Raw genomic sequence first — 7,913 nt, 5'->3', positions numbered from 1 at the left:
CCAGTGGGGGAGTGACAAACAACTCACTCGTTACACATGGAGATTGGCTTGCCCACAGTCCAAAACCAGAATGGGAATGCAAAATGGTAGCTGCCCCCTTTCTGTGTGGTCAGAAATGTAGAGGGTCATTAGTGTTGAGTTGGGCCTGTTTAACGTAGCATCGGCTGGCTGTGGAGTCAAGCTGCCTTTGAGGAGGCAGACAGACAGACAGGCAGACAGACAGAGAGACAGACAGGCAGAGAGACAGACAGACAGACAGACAGGCAGACTGGCAGACAGGCAGGCAGGCAGGCAGACAGACAGACAGACAGACAGGCAGGCAGGCAGGCAGGCAGACAGGCAGACAGACAGACAGCGGCCCACTTCAAAGCCTCCACTCCATCGTTCATGTCTTCCTCATGTGAACTGAATATAGAAGAATAGGAGGGCATTACTGTATGTTCACTTTTACCTGTGAAATGGATCGTCTGCATAAGAAATGTTACAGTATCTGATATCGATGCCATGATGTCACCATTCATTGTGCTTTCTGTGAACAGTTTTTTAAATTATAGCTTGATATTTTTCTTCACATGGGGGGGGGGCGTGAAATGCATGCAAATGTTTTTAAAAACACAATATACTTTGCACACATTATAAAACCTTGTTTCCTGTACTGGGCTTGCAAATTAAAAAAATAAATATATATTTTTTTATACAACATTATTGATAGAAGCTTTGAGTATTTCATATTTTCTATTCAATTCCTAGAATGATAATGCAGTTGCTCCATATTTATCTCATTTTAGTGACTCCTGAATAGTTTGTATAATACTATGAATAAATATAAAATCAATTAACTACAGTGCTTTCCTCAAATAAAGTTGTGGCATGGTCATCGTAATTATTGTTGCACGTCTTAAGTTTAAATACAAATAAATACTGAAAACAATCTTGCAAAGTCCATGTTGATTTGAGATAAGCATTAAGTTTGAGTGTTATAGTGCAATTCCAAAAAATATTTTACTGCACATTTACTGAATATATTATTTAAAAGCTGCATTTAGAGCATATATATTTTTTACTTTAATTATAATAATTTACATTTATATATTAGGCCTCACTACATAATTTACATAAAACATTTTACCTTTTTGAATATATATTTGCCAGGATTTGTCAATAACATCAAACATTTTGCACATGATATTTTGTATTGGATAGAAATGTTCTCACATGTTCCTTTGCCTGTGGCGGTTTTCCAACGAAACAAGGCTGCACATCCAGTTCAGCAGCCATGTACACCTCTACAACAATATGATCACATTCATGACGCGAGAGCAACATTGCCTCTGCATTTGCATATACAATTCCCCAATGTTTATCAGGCAGATTAAAGAGGCAACAGTTCTAATAGGGACATGTCATTATTCATAGTCGACATTAGCTGTGTGACACCGACTCTCTCTCTGTCTCTGTCTCTCTGTCTGTCTGCGGCATGGTGCTTGGTTTATTTCTACCCATCAGGCACTGGGGCGTGACAGGGAAAACTGTTGGTGAGGACCGAGGTCCCCGCGATGTCCCCTGATGTGGACAGACATTATAAATGACATCACTGAGTCAGACGCGAGATGGCGACCGGGGGTGGGGGGTCGTTGGAGAGGAAAGGGGGAAGAAAGGGGGAGAAGGAGGCATATGAGGGAGGAGAAGATGAGAAAACACGGGGAGCCTCATTTGATGCAGTTAATGTGCAGATTTATGTAGAAGGACAGTGGTCAACATTCATAAGATCTTCCGCCTCCTCCCTTCTCGCCCCCCTTTTCTCCTATCTCCCCCACCCCAAATAGCCTTTCTCCTTTCTTCTTCTCCCCCTCAGTCTCTCCCACTCTGTCACTCGCCATCATTCCTCTCTGCTCCCCTGTTCTTTGCCTGTCTCTCATCCATCTCTCCCTCCCTCCCTCCTTCCCTCTCCTATATATGAAAAGGACTGAGATTGTTCTGGACTGCAGCGATCAGACCAATAGGAGGCATAGGTAGACCACAGAAACACAGGCCACAGCACAGAGTGAGAGAAAGAGAGACAGGGACAGAGAGAGAGAGAGAGAGAGAGAGAGAGAGATTGATACAGATTCAACATTCTATATTTTATTTTCATATTAACCGAAGTTGCTAGAAATTTGCTCCACTGTGCTCAAGATTAAAACAGGACAATATACATACATATTGCAGCCGATAATGCATAGCATATTGTAGTATACAGTAAAACGTACTAGTCCGTAAAACAAAACTAGTTAATAGTCTGAAATGTGGAGCAGTATAGAACATCAAAAAGTACTACAGTGAATATAGAAGGGCAAAAAGTGCCAAGAACTGTTATGTTGCCCTAAGATAGATTAGAAGCAAAAATTAGAAAACAATACCACATTCATTAAAAAGACAATTTAAACAGCATTAACTACATATTTAGAAATAAAACACGTTCTATTGTTAACTTGAGTGTATAGGATATCTACTGTATATAAATGTATAATGTCTGTCTTACAATAAATTAATTTTGTGTTTGTGTCCGAGAGGACATCTTTTATTGTGAACATTACATTTTTCCTAACCTTATCACCCCCAAACGATTGATTGTTAACGAGACAGCAAAATGTTATTTTCAAAAGAGCTTGGCATACTGTGCTGGATGTATTGAAGAGCACATCTTCACCATGCTGCTAATGCTGTAGAAAAGGATCACTTCAAATCTATTCCATTTCTGCCCTCTGTGGCAACCTTGAATATGGCCTCCTCTCTTGGTAGCATCAGGTGTTTATGTTGACATCAAATCTAATGGAAAAATAAGCTCCTCGTGCTGCCCAAGGCTGCATAACCTCTATATGGGTTCATGTGGCTTTGTTTGTTTCTTCATTTGAGGTGGTGTGTTTGCTTGTTTTGCTCACATCGCTTATATATTTCCACATTACACATTTGGTTTCATGTCAGTAATGACTGTATTTCTAACTGGCTGGTTCGTGGCTGGCCCGCTACCCATTGGTTTGCATTGGCAACAGGGCCGTTAAAGAAACTTTTTTCCCCCGTGCCCCTAGCCGTCCAAAATGTAAAATGTCAAAGTATCCCTTTAAGCATTCTTTTATTATAGTAGTGTAGCCCCCACGCATGGCTTCATTTAATGATTGAATCAATTTATTTCAAAATTAGCCACCCCAGCGCAATAGCGCATGCACACACACACACACACACACACACACACACACACACACACACACACACACACACACACACACACACACACACCAGCTTCCATCATTTTCCCTATCACTCTTCCTTTCCCCTTCATACAGTAGCCTACTTTCTCTCTCTCTGACCCTCTCTCTCTGACTCTCCCTCTTTCTCCCTCTCCCACTCTGACTCTCCCTCTCTCTCTCTCCGGCCCCCCTCTCTCTCTCCCTCCCCCCTCTCTCTCCTTCTCTCTCTCTCCCTCCCTCTTTCCCAGTCCAGTGAGTTTTCTGGTAATCCCTCTCAATCATTACGGAGGCCCTTCACTCTTGGTGGGACTCTCTCACCCCTCGCTGCGCCCCAGACCTCCATCCATTTTCCCTTTCTCCCACTCGCTCGCTCAGACCCCACCTCGGCACGTCTCCTCTCTCCACCTCTGAGCTCGAAACACAACAGGAATACATTTTCTCCTGCATCGCTTTAAATATGAAATGGCCATATATAGATTTTTAGAATCGCTGAGGAGTAAAACCGGTATTGTAAATCTTGTCTAAATTAATTAATGTAAACCTCTCCAAAAACTAAACTTTCGCAGATAACTCACGAAAATAGAAATGTGTGTACTCAGCAAATTGATATAGTTGCATTCATCATTAGTGGCCAAACTACTTTGCATAGTGTTGCATCATGCCCTAAAGTTTGCTGCAGAAACCAGTACAACCAGCTCTTCAACAACAATCTGCACATTTTACTCCTCAACGACAATCTGCACATTTTACTTTGACCGCCTGTATTTTGACCTATGCAGAGGTTGCACCAAAGGTTTAGTTGAAAAACACTATTATCCCTTGGGGGGGGGGGGGGTTTGGTGGATATGATGATTGTTCACTAGTCAATATTAAAAGACAGATACACAAACTACATGTCCTTATTTGAAGTTAGGCTATTATTTTATGGGTACATGGCTCAAGATACAGTAGCTAATAACATCAATAACATTCCAAAGTGAGGTTGATGTTTCATGCCAGCAATCGTTCTGTCACACATTTACAAACAGGGCATATCTTTTGGAATGAAACTCAACCATGCAGTGTCTCTACCTGCTGCAGCAGAGCTACTGTATGACCGTCTGTTTCCTCTGTCTCTACCTGCTGCAGCAGAGCTACTGTATGACCGTCTGTTTCCTCTGTCTGTACCTGCTGCAGCAGGGCTACTGTATGACCGTCTGTTTCCTCTGTCTCTACCTGCTGCAGCAGAGCTACTGTATGACCGTCTGTTTCCTCTGTCTCTACCTGCTGCAGCAGAGCTACTGTATGACCGTCTGTTTCTTCTGTCTCTACCTGCTGCAGCAGAGCTACTGTATGACCGTCTGTTTCTTCTGTCTCTACCTGCTGCAGCAGGGCTACTGTATGACCGTCTGTTTCCTCTGTCTCTACCTGCTGCAGCAGAGCTACTGTATGACCGTCTGTTTCTTCTGTCTCTACCTGCTGCAGCAGAGCTACTGTATGACCGTCTGTTTCTTCTGTCTCTACCTGCTGCAGCAGGGCTACTGTATGACCGTCTGTTTCCTCTGTCTCTACCTGCTGCAGCAGAGCTACTGTATGACCGTCTGTTTCCTCTGTCTCTACCTGCTGCAGCAGAGCTACTGTATGACCGTCTGTTTCCTCTGTCTCTACCTGCTGCAGCAGGGCTACTGTATGACCGTCTGTTTCCTCTGTCTCTACCTGCTGCAGCAGAGCTACTGTATGACCGTCTGTTTCCTCTGTCTATACCTGCTGCAGCAGGGCTACTGTATGACCGTCTGTTTCCTCTGTCTCTACCTGCTGCAGCAGAGCTACTGTATGACCGTCTGTTTCCTCTGTCTCTACCTGCTGCAGCAGAGCTACTGTATGACCGTCTGTTTCCTCTGTCTCTACCTGCTGCAGCAGAGCTACTGTATGACCGTCTGTTTCCTCTGTCTGTACCTGCTGCAGCAGAGCTACTGTATGACCGTCTGTTTCCTCTGTCTCTACCTGCTGCAGCAGAGCTACTGTATGACCGTCTGTTTCCTCTGTCTGTACCTGTTGCAGCAGAGCTACTGTATGACCGTCTGTTTCTTCTGTCTCTACCTGCTGCAGCAGAGCTACTGTATGACCGTCTGTTTCCTCTGTCTCTACCTGCTGCAGCAGAGCTACTGTATGACCGTCTGTTTCCTCTGTCTGTACCTGCTGCAGCAGAGCTACTGTATGACCGTCTGTTTCCTCTGTCTCTACCTGCTGCAGCAGAGCTACTGTATGACCGTCTGTTTCCTCTGTCTCTACCTGCTGCAGCAGAGCTACTGTATGACCGTCTGTTTCCTCTGTCTGTACCTGTTGCAGCAGAGCTACTGTATGACCGTCTGTTTCCTCTGTCTCTACCTGCTGCAGCAGAGCTACTGTATGACCGTCTGTTTCCTCTGTCTCTACCTGCTGCAGCAGAGCTACTGTATGACCGTCTGTTTCCTCTGTCTCTACCTGCTGCAGCAGAGCTACTGTATGACCGTCTGTTTCCTCTGTCTCTACCTGCTGCAGCAGAGCTACTGTATGACCGTCTGTTTCCTCTGTCTGTACCTGCTGCAGCAGAGCTACTGTATGACCGTCTGTTTCCTCTGTCTCTACCTGCTGCAGCAGAGCTACTGTATGACCGTCTGTTTCCTCTGTCTCTACCTGCTGCAGCAGAGCTACTGTATGACCGTCTGTTTCCTCTGTCTCTACCTGCTGCAGCAGGGCTACTGTATGACCGTCTGTTTCCTCTGTCTGTACCTGTTGCAGCAGAGCTACTGTATGACCGTCTGTTTCCTCTGTCTGTACCTGTTGCAGCAGAGCTACTGTATGACCGTCTGTTTCCTCTGTCTCTACCTGCTGCAGCAGGGCTACTGTATGACCGTCTGTTTCCTCTGTCTCTACCTGCTGCAGCAGGGCTAAAGTTGAAAGAAAGTTATCCTTTATTTATCCCCGTGGGGAAATTCATCCTCTGCATTTGACCCATCCTCTACTAGGAACCTTCCTAGAACTAGGAGCAGTGGGCAGCCGCAGTGCAGCGCCCGGGGACCAACTCCAGTTATTTTGCCAGTACCTTGGTCAGGGGCACTGACAGGAGTATTAACCCTAACATACATGTCTTTCTTTGATGGTGGGAGGAAACCGGAGCACCCGGAGAAAACCCACACGGACACGGCGAGAACATGCAAACTCCACACAGAAAGGACCTGGAACGGACCGGGGTTCGAACCCGGGACCTTCTTGCTGTGAGGCAACAGTGTTAACCACTGAGCCACCGTGCCGGCTACTGTGTGACCGTCTGTTTCCTCTGTCTCTACCTGCTGCAGCAGGGCTACTGTATGACCGTCTGTTTCTTCTGTCTCTACCTGCTGCAGCAGAGCTACTGTATGACCGTCTGTTTCCTCTGTCTATACCTGCTGCAGCAGAGCTACTGTATGACCGTCTGTTTCCTCTGTCTCTACCTGCTGCAGCAGAGCTACTGTATGACCGTCTGTTTCCTCTGTCTCTACCTGCTGCAGCAGAGCTACTGTATGACCGTCTGTTTCCTCTGTCTCTACCTGCTGCAGCAGAGCTACTGTATGACCGTCTGTTTCCTCTGTCTCTACCTGCTGCAGCAGAGCTACTGTATGACCGTCTGTTTCCTCTGTCTCTACCTGCTGCAGCAGGGCTACTGTATGACCGTCTGTTTCCTCTGTCTCTACCTGCTGCAGCAGAGCTACTGTATGACCGTCTGTTTCCTCTGTCTGTACCTGCTGCAGCAGAGCTACTGTATGACCGTCTGTTTCCTCTGTCTCTACCTGCTGCAGCAGAGCTACTGTATGACCGTCTGTTTCCTCTGTCTCTACCTGCTGCAGCAGAGCTACTGTATGACCGTCTGTTTCCTCTGTCTCTACCTGCTGCAGCAGAGCTACTGTATGACCGTCTGTTTCCTCTGTCTCTACCTGCTGCAGCAGGGCTACTGTATGACCGTCTGTTTCCTCTGTCTCTACCTGCTGCAGCAGAGCTACTGTATGACCGTCTGTTTCCTCTGTCTCTACCTGCTGCAGCAGAGCTACTGTATGACCGTCTGTTTCCTCTGTCTATACCTGCTGCAGCAGAGCTACTGTATGACCGTCTGTTTCCTCTGTCTCTACCTGCTGCAGCAGAGCTACTGTATGACCGTCTGTTTCCTCTGTCTCTACCTGCTGCAGCAGAGCTACTGTATGACCGTCTGTTTCCTCTGTCTGTACCTGCTGCAGCAGAGCTACTGTATGACCGTCTGTTTCCTCTGTCTCTACCTGCTGCAGCAGAGCTACTGTATGACCGTCTGTTTCCTCTGTCTCTACCTGCTGCAGCAGAGCTACTGTATGACCGTCTGTTTCCTCTGTCTCTACCTGCTGCAGCAGAGCTACTGTATGACCGTCTGTTTCCTCTGTCTCTACCTGCTGCAGCAGGGCTACTGTATGACCGTCTGTTTCCTCTGTCTATACCTGCTGCAGCAGAGCTACTGTATGACCGTCTGTTTCCTCTGTCTCTACCTGCTGCAGCAGAGCTACTGTATGACCGTCTGTTTCCTCTGTCTCTACCTGCTGCAGCAGGGCTACTGTATGACCGTCTGTTTCCTCTGTCTCTACCTGCTGCAGCAGGGCTACTGTATGACCGTCTGTTTCCTCTGTCTATACCTGCTGCAGCAGAGCTACTGTATGACCGTCTGTT

This window comes from Poromitra crassiceps, assembly GCF_964638095.1.
Source record: "Poromitra crassiceps genome assembly, chromosome: 2".
NCBI lineage: Eukaryota > Metazoa > Chordata > Actinopteri > Beryciformes > Melamphaidae > Poromitra > Poromitra crassiceps.
The sequence above is the reverse complement of the archived record's forward strand: the minus strand, read 5'-3'. Positions refer to the sequence as shown.